This window comes from Engystomops pustulosus, chromosome 2, assembly GCF_040894005.1.
Source record: "Engystomops pustulosus chromosome 2, aEngPut4.maternal, whole genome shotgun sequence".
Classification (NCBI taxonomy): domain Eukaryota; kingdom Metazoa; phylum Chordata; class Amphibia; order Anura; family Leptodactylidae; genus Engystomops; species Engystomops pustulosus.
In genome coordinates, this window is record NC_092412.1 from 80,547,687 (window position 1) to 80,565,228 (window position 17,542).

The 17,542-nt window shown below is 38.7% G+C and overlaps 1 long non-coding RNA gene across 1 annotated transcript; it reads left to right on the forward strand.

Annotated features, from left to right (window-relative positions):
* Window positions 1–3,193: 3,193 nt before the first annotated feature.
* On the forward strand, window positions 3,194–8,160 carry LOC140116545 (uncharacterized). The gene is made up of 4 exons (XR_011852803.1): window positions 3,194–3,340; window positions 5,283–5,382; window positions 5,787–5,875; window positions 7,996–8,160. It is a non-coding gene; the product is annotated as an uncharacterized lncRNA (long non-coding RNA).
* The last annotated feature ends 9,382 nt before the right edge of the window (window positions 8,161–17,542 follow it).

The window sequence follows — 17,542 nt, forward strand, 5'->3', positions numbered from 1 at the left end:
TGTTGTGGGAAAAATCAAGTGGTTTTTATTCCCAAGTTGCTACGTTTCGGCCTCATCCGAAGCCTTTCTCAATATATATATATATAATATATATATATAATATATCTATTATATATAAGGATATATGCATGCATTCAATTGTATAGTAAAGATAACCATAGCATGCTGTACAAGCTGTAATACATGTAATAGTTATGTTCAGATGCGTTGATAAGAGATGAATTGACCATTTGTGTGTGACTCAGCTGTGCATGCTTAAGCTCTCAGTAATTGCCATATGACTGGACAGTGATCTATTTAAGGATGTCCTGTGAATTCTGCATGTCATATTATTTGAGTCACAGGATAATACTTTCGGTTCATGTTATATTCCATTAATTCAATTGAATTAATCAAGTATTCATTTATCAAATTGATAACATAATGATAATTGGCACTTAAAGATCAGCTACAGTTCCCCAGAGTAGAGGAATATATTGTAATATATTGTAGGTGAACCTTACCTAAGCATACATATGATACAGTATTTAGCAATTATAGTGGCCTCAACAGTTTCTGAAGATCTTAGAAGGGTTGATTATTATTCGCTTTCCACAGGATATGAGATATCAGTCTGATTGGTGGGGGTCTGACTGCTAGGACCTCAATGGTCATGAATACAAGTATCCCATTCTCACTAATAAAGGGATCGGACATCCAGCCACTCCAATACCTAATAAGGGAGCATTGGAAATCCAATAGACAGTGAATGGGAGTGCTGGATATGGCATTTTGTTTGGCAATTTACGACATAGTAATAGTATTAAAAGGAGTGGCTCAACAGCTGCTAGTTTATTCCATCCCTGAGAATGGGACCCCCTTTTCCTGTGCTTGGTGTCAGTCTTTTTTCGTTATTGGTGAGGGTACTAGCAGTCAGACCCTCATTGATCAGATTGTTATCCCATCTCTTTTGGATAGCGGATAACAATCAAATTTGGGACAATCCCTTTAAGATGAATTGTAGAGTTTCTGAAATAAATGTGCTGTATAAAAATGCCTTCATGGTTTATTCACATCTTTTTTTAAAATCCAAAAAAACCAATGACACAGTTAGAGTTCTAACTAATGCATTACAGTGGGAGAAATTAACATATACTGCTATATGCCTCCTATAGGTGCTTATATTTCCTATGCAAAACCTGATCTATTTTCATGCCAACTTTCTGGAGAGCTGGCACGAATAATTCCATGAAACTTTCCTGATTGGTCACAGCCCTTTTGAGGAACCTTTTAGTAAATGTTACACTGCTTTGAGTGACATTAGCACACAACGTGTTTGTCATGACACTTTTTTCTTGACTCAAATGGCACATAAAATGCCCACATCGCTTATGCAACGAATGAGAGCCCATAAGGAGTGATCACCTAAACTCGGGAGAGTCTTATTTTCTGGAGCATTCTGGACCTTTCAAGAAGTGGCAAGTATGTTTGTTACATATGTTTCTTAAGAGTCATATACTAGGGGTTGGCATAGATTTGAGCTGTTATTTACACCAGTTTCCATGGTAAACTGTAGTTAATTTTCCAAGCTGTGAGAACTTATTCTACCTCCCAGACCACTTTTCAGGAAAGTAAATAGTAAAAAAAATAGTACAAAGTCAGAAAGGTTTGTGCATGTAGTGACTTATGCAAACACTGTACATCATAGAACATTTAGAAAACTCTTCCATTCTATGATACAGGAATCCCAGGAACTAATTTTGCTTTCATACTGCAGTAATGTTTTTTTTAAGTATCTATCCAGTAAATATAGTGTTATGTACCTATTGTATGTACAGTATACTCCTAAGTATCTAGCTATTTTCTACAAATTACAGAGCAGAGTATACTGTTGGATCTTACACGTAATGTATTGACATTTGCCTGCAACCGCTTTTTTTTTTAATCGTAAAGCTCTTCACACTTTGACCTCGGGATTCTGTTATTTGTCTTACTGCCTATTACAAATAGTATTTATTTTTACAATTAGCTTTGTGTGCAAACTTCATTTTATCTCGAGGTGATTGATAGTCGTATTAACAAGCTGCTCAACAGGTTGCTAGGCATGAAGAAATGCTTAAATCATGATTAGTTGCTGGTTATCAGCAAGAGAGAGAACCAGCACAGATAAGCCTGATTCAACAAGTAACCAACGCTGGCTAATGTAGTAAATGGACGTGCGCTTTGTAAGTACCTTATGTTTGTCTAAGAAAGCTCCTTCTGTGGCTTGTGTGCTTTTTTCCCCTTTTACGTAAAGAAAAAATATCTCTCTCTCATGGAAGCCTATGGATACGTTGACAAATACTGAAGCAGGTTTTACTGTTGGAAGTTATGATAAACTTTCCCATTCTATAAATGACTGGAGTGTTTTTGCACACACAATATGAATGCATATTGAAGGGAATCTAATTTGGCTTAGTGACCCGACACCAAAAATTTGGACGTTCTGCCTCATTTGTTATCACTGTGCGTAAAAATGCGAATTACATTTTTCTTGGTGCAAAAAATAGTACTACCATGGGACTAAATATTTTGTCTGTGCCCCAACATTAATCTATTATAGTGTGAAAGCAACATCAAGTGGATTCCCAACATGTCCTTCCACAGAAAGCAAAGATGTATCCCACTGTATACTTATAAAGTGGGATATGTTGTCCTTCCCCTCCCCTCCACCCTGAAAATAGGAGGAGTGAACTTCACCCTGGGTGCTGCAGATGTTCAGGGTGTTTCCCTAGTGATGTCACTGTCCTTATATGCTCAGCAGGACAGAGCAGGATGGCAAAATGTACTTGCTGAGTCTTTCCATTCTGTGTTTTTAACTTTATATCATGTATATTATGCAGATGAAGGCAAAAAGGATGCGTCCATCTGCCAGTATATGTCTATGGAAAGCTGAGCGTATCGCATGAATGTGATTTGATGCTACCCTTATGCTGTGCCAGATTTATCAAAGTGTCTGATGCGGGATGACAAAATCTGTCATAGTGTAAGACTGTCTAGTCGCACTTTGCACCTCTTATTAGTGGGCTTAGTTTATACCAAGAGCTGCTCCAATAGATTTTATAATCACCATCTATTAGTTGTCTTGCTTTGTGGTAAAATTTTATCCATTTACAGAGACGTATGAGGGGTTATTATCTGCTGGACAAATTGTACTTTTTACTGGCACTAATTATTTCATACAATGGAAAGAACAATTGTTTCATACTAGAAAGATGAAAAGAAAGAACGGTGAAATTGACGTAAAAAAGCAGTTGTGTCATTTTCTCATGCTCTTGTTTTTGCACTCCCCTTTTGTCTTTGGATCTGTACAATCACAGAGGTACCAAATTTATAGAGTTTTGTTATGTCTTAATACCTTTAAAGACAATTTACCATCATGCATGATACACTAGGGTCACTTACTCCTAGATCCAGGGACTGTGACTATAGTGATCTTCCTATATTATTTAGCCATGGCTTCATTTAACAGGCTGTTACTCTGTGAAGGATGATTCCCCCACCGACTGTGTGACATTACATCAGGCATAGGGAGGGGGAAGAGTCAAGGGAGCAGGGTGAGGGGAGATAGTGTAATAGTCTATAAAGCCAGAACATGGAGGGACTCTGGTAGATAGTTTTTCTATTTTGATCGGGAATTTTTAGGACATGAGGATGCCCTACAAATGTATGATTTTATTTGTATGTTTATTTTACATGTGCTCAAAAGAAAGGGGTTGATTTGAAGGGGGTTTTATTTTTTTTAACTTTTTCAAGCTATTGTTTCATTGTTTCAGGTGCCATTATTAAAGTGCCACTATTGGGTTACGTTTTTTGTATTTTGCATGGTCTTTGGCTAAGTGTTCAGAGCAGAGTCGTTCTGGGGTGACAGATTATCAGGTGCCACTGTCCCCCTGTTGTCCGTTTCTTTGTTGGGGGTACAATTGGGACTGTATCCCCCCAATTTTTAAATGTTTTTATATATGTTTTTGTCTGATTAGTGTTTCTTTTGTGTATTGTGCAATAATAAAGATTATTGTTTTTTGCTACTATACACATGTTTTTTCTTGTGTTTTCTATATGATTATGTTCTCATGTGTGTAGCACATTATTTGGAGCATTATATCTTATGCACCACGTTCCCATCTCTTTATACTATTGGGTTAGTCCACGACACTTAACTGGTTAACTGCCTCATTCAGTACCAGCAATAGTGGACTATTATATAGGCAGATTGGGCCATAACCCAGGGCCCAAGTCTTCTAGGTGGGCCCATAGATACCCAATCTACCCACCAAATTTTATACTGAGAAGGACCTTCACCCATGAAATTCACATCTTTTCATATTCTCAATGAACATGTACACAAGAGACATTTCAAGACCGTTAGGGGTCCTCCCAAGGTCCTAAAAGCAGGCAGAAGGGACGCATCCGCAATTCTCCTTGATTCTATTACCATATGTAGGAAGTGAATTCCGGACTTGTAGGGGCTTTAGTATTAATGCAGCCCAGGGCCCATAGAAGTTTTAATCCAACCCTGGGTAGCAGCATTGTTTGCGGCTGTTAATGACAGGTGTCAGTTCTCTCCACACAACCCTTACCACACCACAACATAATATTCCATCATGGTTAAAGAGGACCTTTCACCACCTCCATCAACTCAACCTCTTTGGCACCCTTATGTAGATGCTCTTCCACTGATTCTGGCATAGTTGAAATTTTTTCTCTAGCTCCCACTGTTCAATCAATATCATTATTTTCAAATTTCTACTGTCAGATTGGTGGAGCCAGACTGTCTGCTTCAGCTCTGTACCAGCCTTCGGACAGTAGGGAGTCTACTTAGCAAATTGGGTACTGAATCAACCCTTAAACTATGCTTATTAGGTGTTCTTCAGTCAAATGGGTGGTCTTGGGCAGGAGCAGACAGACTGGCACTGCCCATATAACAGAAGAGAGATTAAAATAATTTTTTTTGGAAATGTATAATCCCAGAATAATAGAACAACAAATATGTGTGTGGCAAAGCACATTTAAAAAAGGTAAAAAAAAAGCTAAAAATGCAGATAGAATAGTCTGTGAAGGGACATTAGTAATGGTGCAGTCCTTACCTAGACCAGTATTATGGCTAAATGATCTGCAATACTACATGTAAAACATGAAATGCTCCTCAGTGGTTCAGATCCTGATAAGCTGATTTTTAGGTTAGTGGAAGCATTTTATGGTTGACATAAATATATGATAATAATTATACTAATAATGCTAACAATAAATCTTTATTTATTTAGCTTCATCATATTCCGGAGAACTTTACAGATCAAGATAAGGAGAAGACATTACAGATCAATAACATTGTCAGATGAAACAATAGGAGTGACTACAATCTTTGTAGGCGGCTTTCTTAATCCACTATCTTGCTGATCCTGAGTTACTGTCTTTATTACAGTCCAGAGCTATGTGCACATTTACATACTGTACAGCTTATGGAGCCGATCGTTTTTCCATCATTGCAGTTCTTAATATTAGATTTCTTAACAATACAATACAATACAATACAATAGTGTAATTTGTAATTTATACATATACATGGGGTAGGCGTAAAATTCAGTAGGAGTTCAGCTCTAAGATACACAATTAGTTGTGGGCTATTTCAGTCTGTAACTTAAAGGGGTCAAAGTTATTTTTTAATTAACCTCATGTGCTGTAAAACAAAACAAAAAAAGTAGTACATACAGTACCTTGTTTTTCCCCCAACAAGCTCCGCAACCAACGGCTCTCATTTTCTCTTGTAGTCCACAGGGCCCAACTAGCAGCAGAGCAATGGCATGCTATGTTCACTGGACTGTATATGGCACATCATTGCCCACATAGCCCGTTTAAGGTCAGTACAAAAGTTTCTGTTGTATTGTGGAAGATTTGTGTGAATATCTGCATTAAAATAAGCTTTGGAGAGCTAAAGCCATTGAGAAGGATTTATCATGCCTTGTATGTCCTTACAGTGGCCATAACAGGGTGGAGCAGGGACACCCCAGCCCAGCAAATTTACTATAGTCTGCACCACGGTAATTCTAGCCTCTTAGTTTATCTGACACATTGGGTCACATTTACTAAGGGCTTTGCACCGCTTTGCGACGCACTTTAGTTGGACCTTTTATGCTCTTCATGGCTAAAACGGCTTGCACAAGTGTCTGCACTGCGATTGTGATGCATGTGATCCTCTTGTGGCGCAGCTGCGCTAGCTTCCATGCAACGCAAATTAGGGGGCGTGCCTTCGGTCAGTCCAACTGATTCGGACTGAGTCCCATATGTTAAAGGTGCACCACAAAAAAGAAGGTGAACTCTGTCGGAACAATGCGGGGAATCGACACATTCATGATTTCAGGCACGCGATCCTAGTGTTCACACTTTCTGTGAACTCCAGCAGCATTGTAAGTAAATGTGCCCCATTGTGCTCAGTGGGGGTAATATCAATATTGGTGCATGTTTTTATAAATTGCCCCTTCATCCTTCTCTAAACCTTCTCTTCATTAAAGACATCAGGCCAGATTAATAATGGCTTGGACACCTGAAATAAGGGTGTACAATCCTTGACATAGGCTCAATTCCGAGCACAGGCTAAAGCTTGTGCAGGCTGCCGGTCATGTCCCCTTCACGTCCCTCCAAGTTAATAGACATGGAGGTGCATGCAGGCGCAGTGGGCCGGCATGGGATGTTCCTTCCCAGGGTAGCCGCATGCCAATATTATCAGGATGACAGTTCCTTATTAGAGATGAGCGAGCACTAAAATGCTCGGGTGCTCGTTATTCGAGACGAACTTTTCCAGATGCTCGAGTGCTCGTCTCGAATAACGAGCCCCATTGAAGTCAATGGGAGACCCGAGCATTTTTTTTAATAAAACTGAACAGTAAAAGAACAGTGCAAAAAAAAAAATTCCAGATGTTTGCAGATGTTTTACTTGTTAGAACACATTGAAATAACACTATTCTTCACTTTTCCCGCTAAGTTAGGAGATGTGCACGAACATCTGGAATGTGAAGAATAGTGTTATTTCAATGTGTTCTGCACTTAAATGGTCCTGTATTCACTGTTTTTAATGTTTTAATTCTATTCTTCACATTGCAGGTGTGCGCGCGTGTCTCCCGATAGGTTCGGAGTTACGCCCGCACATCTGCAAAGTGAAGAATAGTGTTATATCAATGTGTTCTGCCCTTAAATGTTCGTGTTTTCACTGTTTTTAATGTTTTAATTCTATTCTTCACATTGCAGGTGTGCGCGCGTGTCTCCCGATAGGTTCGCAGAACACATTGATATAACAGTATTCTTCACTTTGCAGATGTGCGGGCGTATCTCCGAACCTATCGGGAGACACGCGCGCACACCTGCAATGTGAAGAATAGAATTAAAACATTAAAAACAGTGAATACAGGACCATTTAAGTGCAGAACACATTGAAAGAACACTATTCTTCACATTCCAGATGTTCGTGCACATCTCCTAACTTAGCGGGAGACACGCGCGAACACCTGCAAAGTGAAGAATAGTGTTATTTCAATGTGTTCTTACAAGTAAAACATCTGCAAACATGTGTAATATTTTTTTTTTACAATAAAAATACTTTTATTCAATTTATTTTATTAATTTACTGCTCGATCTCGAGCCGGCGAGATACTCGTCCGAGTAACGAGCCGGTCCGAGTATGCTAATACTCGACCGAGCAGTATACTCGGACGAGTATACTCGCTCATCTCTATTCCTTATAAATCCACCATGGCAGTGGGGTGGCAGAAGATCTACAATGCCACTCTTGACGAGCTGTCACAACATTTTTGTGGCAATAAAAAAGTAGTAAGTGATCTAACAAAATTCTTTTAAATTTACCTGTTAATCTGACATATTCCACAGCACTGCACATAACATGTAATGATGTCTGTCCCTCTCTCTGTACCTGCTGGTTCCCACATAATCTATATTTCTGATAAAGATCATCTGTATGTTTTGCAGGTTATGGCAGGACATCCCAATGGGGAAGTAGACGGTTAACGTTTTTATTAGAGCAAATAAAGAACAGTGTGTAAGGAAATCATGTCTGTAAATTGACTCTTTTATTACACATTGCAGCATAGAACTGACTGTACACTGGATTAAATAAAGCCAATACCCGGTTATGTGAGTTTCAATATCACAATGGGTTCCATAAATTATTTACTAAGTGCTGTATATACAGGTAAAGGCCCTATACAATGTATATGAAGCTGTACTGTTTATATAACATAAAGACCCACTACTGCACATTTTATAGGAAATATAAAAAAACCATGTCTCCATGAGAGTGGAGGCTTTTTATGAATCATTAACTGTCCATATAACTCCATGGGTACTCTATCACAAAATAATATTGTCATGTGTATTAGGGATATGTTTTCTACCTCACCAATATTGAATTATTAGGCTCCTTCCACACTTGCGTTGCAGATCACGTCAGAGTCTGATCAGGGTGCGATCAGTGAAAAATGCACATTTTGCATCAGAGTGCAATCAGTTTTCAGTCAGAGTTTGTTCAGTGTTTCAGTTTTTCACGCGCGTTTTAAATGCAATTTCAATGCAATTTCAATGCGTTTTGTACTCAGGACTGAGCTCTATCTTTTCTATGGCAATTGATACGTGAAAAACGCAATGCACTTGCAAGTGTCTCAGAGTGCAATGCGTTTTTGATGCATCTCCATAGACTTGTATGGTGCGTTTTTCACACGCGTGACTTGCAAAAGTAGAGCATGTCGAGATTTGAACGCGCGTTAAAAAAAAAAAAAGCACGCGCAGAAAACGCGCATAAAAAACGCAAGTGTGAAAGGGGCCATTACAGGGGTGGCATTATCTCTTCTCCTGCTAGGTTTCTGTGTAAAAGCAAATAAAAGTAAATGTTACCTTTATTTTAAAATTTTAGATATATAAAAAAGGAGTATATCAGAAGTTTTGACTGCTGTTGTAAGAGGCGTCCCTTCTCCTCTGTGTGACTGCTGTAGCAACAGACAGACAACCCTTATCCATTTTACACAGTCCAGCTGGTACTAACAACACAAAGCTATTATAACACAGCTCACCAGGACCAATACCTAACACTGTTTGGTATGTAGGCTTTGTATGGTCAGAACTGCTGACAGATTTCCTTAATTGGTAAGGACAGACTGCTTCTCTTATCGATCACTAGATGGGGAAATGTTAGCAGGGTAACACATCTAAAAGGATCTAAGGAGCATCTGTAAAAATGTACTATATACTTCAATACATAAGTATTCAGCAATCAGACAATCACATGTTCACCTAATAAGACTGAAGAAAATTTGCAAAGGATTTGTAAAAATGAATTAAACCCATATAAGACATTGGGGGTCATTTACTAAGGGTCCGATTCACGTTTTCCCGACGTGTTACCCGAATATTTCCGATTTGTGCCGATGTCCCCTGAATTGCCCCGGGATTTTGGCGCACGCGATCATATTGTGGCGCATCGGCGCTGGCATGCACGCGACGGAAATCGGGGGCTTGTCCGAACGAAAACCCGATGGATTCGGAAAAACCGCCGCATTTAAAGAAAAAAATCTGTTGCGGAGCTTGTACTTACCTTCACTCAGCCCGGCTCGGTGAACTCCAATGCGTTCCGATGCTTTTCAGAGCAGCAGCACCACCTGGTGGAGGGCGGAGGAACTACCTTAATGAATCCCGGCCGGACCTGAAACCAGCGCAGAGAACGCGCCGCTGGATCGCGAATGGACCATGTAAGTAAATCTGCCCCATTATATGTACCTCTACATGGTCTAATCTAAAAGTACATGTCATGCAAAAATATGCCCTCACATGATTATCTTGATGGAAATGTGGAAATAAAAACAAAAATAATTGCCAAATTGTGCAGTCTATAATCACTCACCTGCATTTTCTGAAAAAAAAAACTACCAAAAAATTACCAACTTCATAAATGTTCTTTTAGAACAATATAAGTGATTTAATATAAGTGATAAACCCATGAAGGTTTTGAAGGTTTGGCTCTAGCATATACGGTAACTAAAAGGTCACTGGTTAGGGAGCATGGTGGTATGAAAAGGGTTAATGTTGCAGCTTGCAGCTATCTTGCATGAACTATGGGCATTAATGCATTTATAGCCAGCTATAAATAATATCTGTGTAGGCAGCGCCTGGTCAATCAGGTGGTTTTGTGCACTTTAACTATCATGAATACCAGAAGGGCATAGGGCACTACACCCACACATAGTGATTTAAGAGTCAATCCAGTAAATTCTACAAAGAAACATTAACTTATATGGGATATATACGGTATTAACCCCTGTTCACACAATTCTTCCCTGACATCAAGCATTCATGGTGTTAGAAGTATAACAACCACCTAAAAAATGTATATTGATTAATATGTTATGTGTCGCAGCTTTTAAGTTATTACAGCTTCCGTTTTTTTTAAAAATGTAGGGTATCCAGAACAGCTTGTATGAAAAATAGTATAATATAAATTGATGTAAAGTTATCAATGGGTTTTTATTGCAGTAGATGTTTCCCACTGCTCCTACCCCTAATAGATGTCATGTAACTACCTAATATCTCCAGATCTGAAAAATCAAATGATTCACTTGACTACAAACCCTCTTGTGCAGGTATTTCTCCTGCCAGTGTGATCTTGTGCCCATGTGTGTAGTGTAAATAGAGAACTCCTGGAGATTAGTAGCAGCAGTAATAATAATAATGTAACATAACATATAATTTGCGCTGCTAATGATGCAATTTGTCATAGTAATATGTGGGCAAAGTTCAGAGCCTCATCAGCAATGCCACTCCTGCCTTACATCCCAGCAGCTCTGGAGAACCAGACCCTTACATGTAGTAGTCATGTGTAAACACAGCACAGCACCACCTAGTGTTCCAAGGCCGGAATTACATCAAAATTTTTCCTAACATGTTCTCTATTTCAGAATCTGTATTGAAAAGAAAACTAAGAAGGTGAAAAATTGTATATTTAAACAGACAAATATTACGTATCTACAGATACAGCAGAGTTCTGCTTCCCTTAAATGATTTACAATGAGTAGTGAACAGGGAACATTAGCACAATGTTAAGATAAAGAATAAATGGGAAAAGGTCTTACATAGTCAGAACTGGCGCCATTGTGACGTGTGGCCAAACAAATGCATCAGTTTGTTTCTTTTATAGGAGATAAGTACCGGTAGATAAAACCCGCACTGAAAATCTGCAGACATGTATATCTGTACAGTACATGGCTCTTGTACATGGCTCTTATTCTGTACAGTTTTTACATGTGACTTACATTTATTTGATTTTTCTTTTTTCAATTTTGCAGTCGTTCTGAAGTTTATAATATTGTTGATATTACATCTGTTTACAAGCACTGATTGAAATCCTGCAAGCGAGACACTGACACACAGCCCAACAAATCCCATAATACTCATTGGCATCTTTTGGGCTATATTGGTGGTGATCATTTTAAGCATCCATTTATATATTATATTGTCGCTCTGCTCTTCTATTTTTCTCATTTTCCTGGTGTTTCTCAAGTGTAAGCCTGCTGGAAATATGGTTTAAAAACCACAATCCTGACCAAAAAAATGCATAAAACGGCAGTTTCACACACATAGCCTGATCAGCTCCTGTTTACAGACCATAATAATAATAATAATAATAATTCTTTATTTATATAGCGCACACAGATTACACAGCATTACATAGAACTTGCTAAGTCTGACCCTGTCCCCATGGGGCTCACAATCTAATCAACCTACCAGTATGTTTTGGAGGGTGGGAGGAAACCAGAGGATGTGGAGGAAACCCATGCAAACACGAGGAGAACATTACCATGAGAAGTCCTCTGTCATGGGCTGACCACACTGCGGGAATGGTCCATTGGTTTATGGTGTAAGGAATTCCTGCTTACCCTCTAAAAAGCAGCACCGATCATGTCGTCAATAACAATGCTGCTTTTTAGAGGGGAAAGCAGGGACTGTTTGCATCATAGATCAATATGACGCAAATAATTTCATCCCCAGCAGTGTTGTCAGGCTGTGTGTGAAACAGGCCAAAATGATATAAACCAAAACACAATGGGGAAGATTTATCAGGGCTTGTATGTCAGTTTTCCCCATGCCCACTTGGTGCGAAGGGGGACACAGCCAACAGCAGAGCGGGCTGGCTGACTCGGAATACCCTACTACCATTCAAGCCAATGCACAAATAGTTGTATGAGGTGTATGATAAATGTCCCACAATGGGACACATATATCCTTAGGGAGGCATCTTAGAAGTTTTTGGAGTGTATCCTGTGTTCTTTTGGGGCTAAAACAGCTTAATAAATGAGGATATATTTTGGCATATGAGATGTGAATGTCTGGAGTGGACAAGCACATTTTTTAATAAAAAGTCAAAGAAGAAAAGTTCCTAAATATTATATTGTGAAACTGAAGGACTGGAGTGTGTGACTTGCGGGCCTGTTTTCTGAAGCTCACCTCTGAGCTGAATGGATTTATTAGGAGACACCATAAAAAGTTTTGTCATATTTTCCAGATGAATATGAGTAGACCATGAGTCACCTTATAGTAGATGTGCTCCTATTTACTTTATATTACTGTGCACATACATTTGATGGTTTAATTGAAGATGGTTTAAATGAAGTATTCTCATTTCTTAATGAAATCCTTAGTGCATGACCCCTAGTGACTATTTACCCAGACTTTCTTAATATTGCCGAGTCCATTAGACTTGAATATTAATAATACTGCACTCGACTGCTCTGTTTGCTCGCCATTATGACTGTTTAAAAACAGCTTTATGGTGAAGCAAATTGTTCTTTATCTACCTTATTGTTATTTGTCTCCTGGTGAATGAATGGAATCAACCATGCAGCCAGAACAGGTTGATCAAGTAGATTGTAGACATGGATTAACTGTCTGCACACCAGTGTCTGCTAGAAACGCCGGAGTGAAAGGAGGTGGGTGTAACTAAAACATCTGAAAGTGCATTCCTTTTAGTATTTTAGGATATCTTATCTCCAGTGCATGCATAAAGATGTCAGAAGTGTATAGTTATATGGTCCCAGTTGGAAGACCCAATTAACTCATTTCTTTATTAAACCTTTAAATTGCTAGAAGCTTCAACCTCCATTTCAGTCTTTGCTACCAATTCACTGAGAACAAAGCTTTTAAGACATGGTAGTGTTGGATTGGGGGTTTCTCGGTCTAACACAGAACATCGAAGGGTCACTTAGCCCCCACCTACAAATGTAGTAAATCATTACCACAATGTCAACTGATGCTGCTAATATGTTGTAAAAGGACACTACTCTACAATAGTGAAGTAAACCCCCTTGAAAAAGGCAGGGACGCTGAAACGCCCCTCGGGGAAGCGATTACTGGTGTGCTACAAATTTGGGTATACATTGAATTGTTTAAAAGGGTACCTGTTACTATGTATAGGCACTTTACTTGCACTTTGGCATATTCACAATAATGTTTGATTAGTGCCTATATGTTCTTGCAATTAATTGCTTGATTTTACCCTATCTTGTAATCATGTTCTATATCTATATAGAATAAAATTGTCCATGTGTCAGTTCACCAGTTATCTGCATTATTTCTGTTCTTTTCCTGTATATGGTCTTTTGTTAATAACACTGTATATATGTTTCTGATGTCCATTTTTAATGAATTAATAAAACATCATATTTTCTCATTATTTGGCTGATTTCCTGCATGTCAAAAATGCTATAGGTTGAGTATTTATTATATGTGTCGCCAGGGTGGCATCTGCCATGAGGTGAGATGAAAATCAGAATGACGAATGCAGAGCACTTTGGGGAACGGCGCAATTTCTAATTCTAATGTGGGCGATTTGGGCGACCATTGGCATCTGAATCGCCCACCAGATAAATCAATTGCACCTGTCTCTTCAAGTATTAGTAAAGTTTTCAGCATTTACTGAACAGCGTGTGAGCAATGAAACAGAAGTAGGCTACTGAAGGATGGGGGGCAGCATTTTCATATTCCCCTCAGGCAGCAAATATGTTAGAATCAGCCCTGGGTGTAGCCAGTTATTGGTACAACTGGTCCTGTTGCATATGTTGGTATTTAATAGTGAAGTAAAGTAGTGAAGAGTATTCAAACTTGTATCCAAGATTTCAAACTTGGATAAAAATGAAGCTTAATTGCAGACACCTTTAACTGTTATAGCTGATTATTGTAGCCTAGGGCTAACGTACAGTAAATTACCAACATCCAGAGGTCCGTTTGTAACTAGGGGTCATCTGTAAGTCAGGTGTTCTTAGGTAGGGGACCGCCTGTAAATAGAAATTCTGTTTGTCTTGATAAAGGTGCAAACAAGTTACATAAAGTATAGAATGAGGAACCAGGTTGAATATACGGCATAACCATTCTAATTCATGGCTATAATATAAATGTAGGTATAGTAAATCTAAAAAAGAGAAACAAGTAAAACGTTGTTGAACTTACCTATCATGTATTAAGCGGGTAATCATATATAACTCGACTTTAAAGGGGTATTCCCAAGAAGACAAGTTTCTTATATGTACACAGAATAACAAAATAACACATTCTCTAATTCACTGTTATTAACAAAAATACAGCATTTCACAGATATAAGTCCAACCTGTCTCTATCAGTCCTGCTGTACACAATTTCAGTTTCCCCTAGACACGACCCTGTAACTTCTCACTTAGGGTCGGCAGCCATCTTGGATTTTTGTGTGAGAACATTCTGCTGAGATTACTGTCTGTAGCCACGACCCCTGCACGGAGCTCACACTGAGACACAGACACTTGCTGCCAGGAGATCATGAGGAGAGAGAGGCTGCAAACAAGCTACAAGCAGATAAGTGACCCTGGGAAAGGGGATGCAGGCACATATCTGTGAGATGTAGCAGTGCTAACATTGTAACACTGTAATGGTTTGTCAGCCTCTGTGTAATCATCTCAGATATCTCTGATCTGTCTCATCTCTCTCTCTATGGGTCAGTGTGTTAGTACAATGTCAGAAGCCAGATGAAAGTGTATATACACCTGTACCCTGATAATCTAACCACATTGTCACCCCACAAAACTAGATGAATAATACAGTAATGTATCTGCTTAGTGTATCTAGAATCTTACACTGAGGAGCCAAGGGAGAGAAAGGAGCTAAAACAGCAATACAACTGATTTGTGTAAACATCACTAGGGGATTGAAATGTGAGAATTTTTGTTGGAAGACCCCTTTAATATTGTGATATTTGCATTGTAATGTGCATGTAACTGATAAGTTGTCAAGATTGTCTCTATCCCAGGATGATTCCTACAAGCTTCTATCTCAGTACCCAAATGACATATAAAAATGTTCTTTTGTCCTTGCATGTTCTTTCTTGTGCATATCCTATACTAACACCGCTTTTTTAGTAAGGAAAAAGGCAAAAAAAAAAAGCTAAGAAAGAGGCATTTTCCTCTAAAATACTGTACATTAAAAAGTCTCTTGTGATCACTTGTGCTTTGCATGTAGGCAAAGTTTGCAGAAATGTAATGGCCAATGAAGATGACAATGTAAAGTCATTCAACTCAATTATACACATATGATACATTTTGTATGATGTCCTATATTACACTCCAGTGTTACAAATTACAAGAATGTGAAAGTCAACACTTATATCAACAGAGTGGTGAGGAATATCAGAATTATTCCCATGCGGAATCCTACTTAGTGTCATTGTTTTTACAGCAAAACTGCCAAAAGTGTAGTTGGATGTACCTCAAAGACAAGCTGCAAGAGAAAGCTGTACAAAATACAGAAAAATATTAGCAATATGCTGCAAAGAAAATGGCATGTTCTTCTATTGTTTTGTATGTGTAAAGATATGGTAAGTGTCACCAGATTCTACAGAAGCAATTTGCCCTATTACCCTATCAAGAATCAGCTGTGGTTCCTTCCAAGGACACATCGGCTCACCAGGGTGCCATTGGATTCTCCAGTGGACCTGAGTTCTAAGGTGTCAGATGTCCACATAAGACAATGAAGAAGTTACAATGCGGAGACTACATCATAAGATGTTCTGCAGTAGTTAGCCATTTTGTGGTAGATATTGAATTTATGTACAAACCTGCATGTTACATTAACCATAATATGGGTTATATAAAAGTTACCTGTCAATGTTGGAATGATCAGACAGTCATATTTGCACTATGCATTATTACCCTGTAGTTGAGGGAATATAATGGGAGTAATAAAGATGTAAATTTTGGATTTTATTATGTCTGATAGTTGGTTCCCATCAGAGGTAACTGGCAGAAGATACCAAAATATGTTCAGCTAAGCATTGCTGGTATGTTTTTCAGTGAAGTTCGAGGGATCAATTGTGAGTCAATCTAAATTTTATAGGTATTTTTTAGAAACTATGAGATTTACATGTTGGGCTGTAATATTTGTTTAAATATTATGGGTATAATATGAGATAATTTGGGCTTAAATTTTTTGGGGGGATGGATTGATTCTTGTACTGCAATCAGACCCTTTGGAGCATCTTGTTGTTTTGGCTTAAACGGCTTGTGCCATTAAGTATATTTATATAAATGTGATTACGGTGGTTTCAGCTGTTGCCCCTCCCCCTGCCCCCCAGAAGGGAGAATCAAAAGATCCCATTATCTGCTGCATAGCAAAAGGACTTCCAAGATTCGACCAAACCTGTAAGTCCAAAACAGACATGGGGAACCTGAAATTCCCCTTTTTACAGATTCAGGGGGGGGGGGGTCCAACAGCCACTTATATATTTATTTCATATCCTGTGAATAGGGCATAGACTTAAAGGGGTATTCTGGGAATATGAACGTCTGATAAAAAAAACATAATGAATGTAACAAAATGAATATAAAAAAACTCAATGATGGCAGTAGTCACAAAATGGAGCTTAAATAGTTTGATTTTATGATTCACAAAATTTTATGGCCTCTCTAAAGTAGGCAAAGTTATTTCCAAGATGGCCACCATGAAACTACAAGTCTCATGATCCTTTAGTTCTCAGTAACTCCTCCTCTGTCTTATTTAGTGCCCCCAGTGATGATGTAACAGACTGTCCTGCTGTGTTACCATAGTAATGATGTGTAACTGCCATCACTGCACATCACCTCACTGAGATGAGATCTCACCACAACACTGGCCATACTGGATGCAATGCAACCAACCGACTACAACCAAAAAGAGTGATACACCTTGGCAAATCAGCACTGGGGAAAAACAGAATAACAAAAGCATAGTCACAAGTTATGCTGTACAAGTCATGTATCAAAGAAGGCAAAGAATTGATTTCTTTAAAATGAATCAATTTCAAATGGGGCCCTAACGGTAGAAACAAATTCTTAACCCCAGTATCACCTAAGTAAAGAGTACCAAACTAGGTGAAAAAATTAGAGAAGCAACATAGCCCCCCACGTGAGGCTAATGAAATCCTTAATCCCTAATCCCTCAGGGATCTACCTGGTGCAGGACATGTGATGTGGAC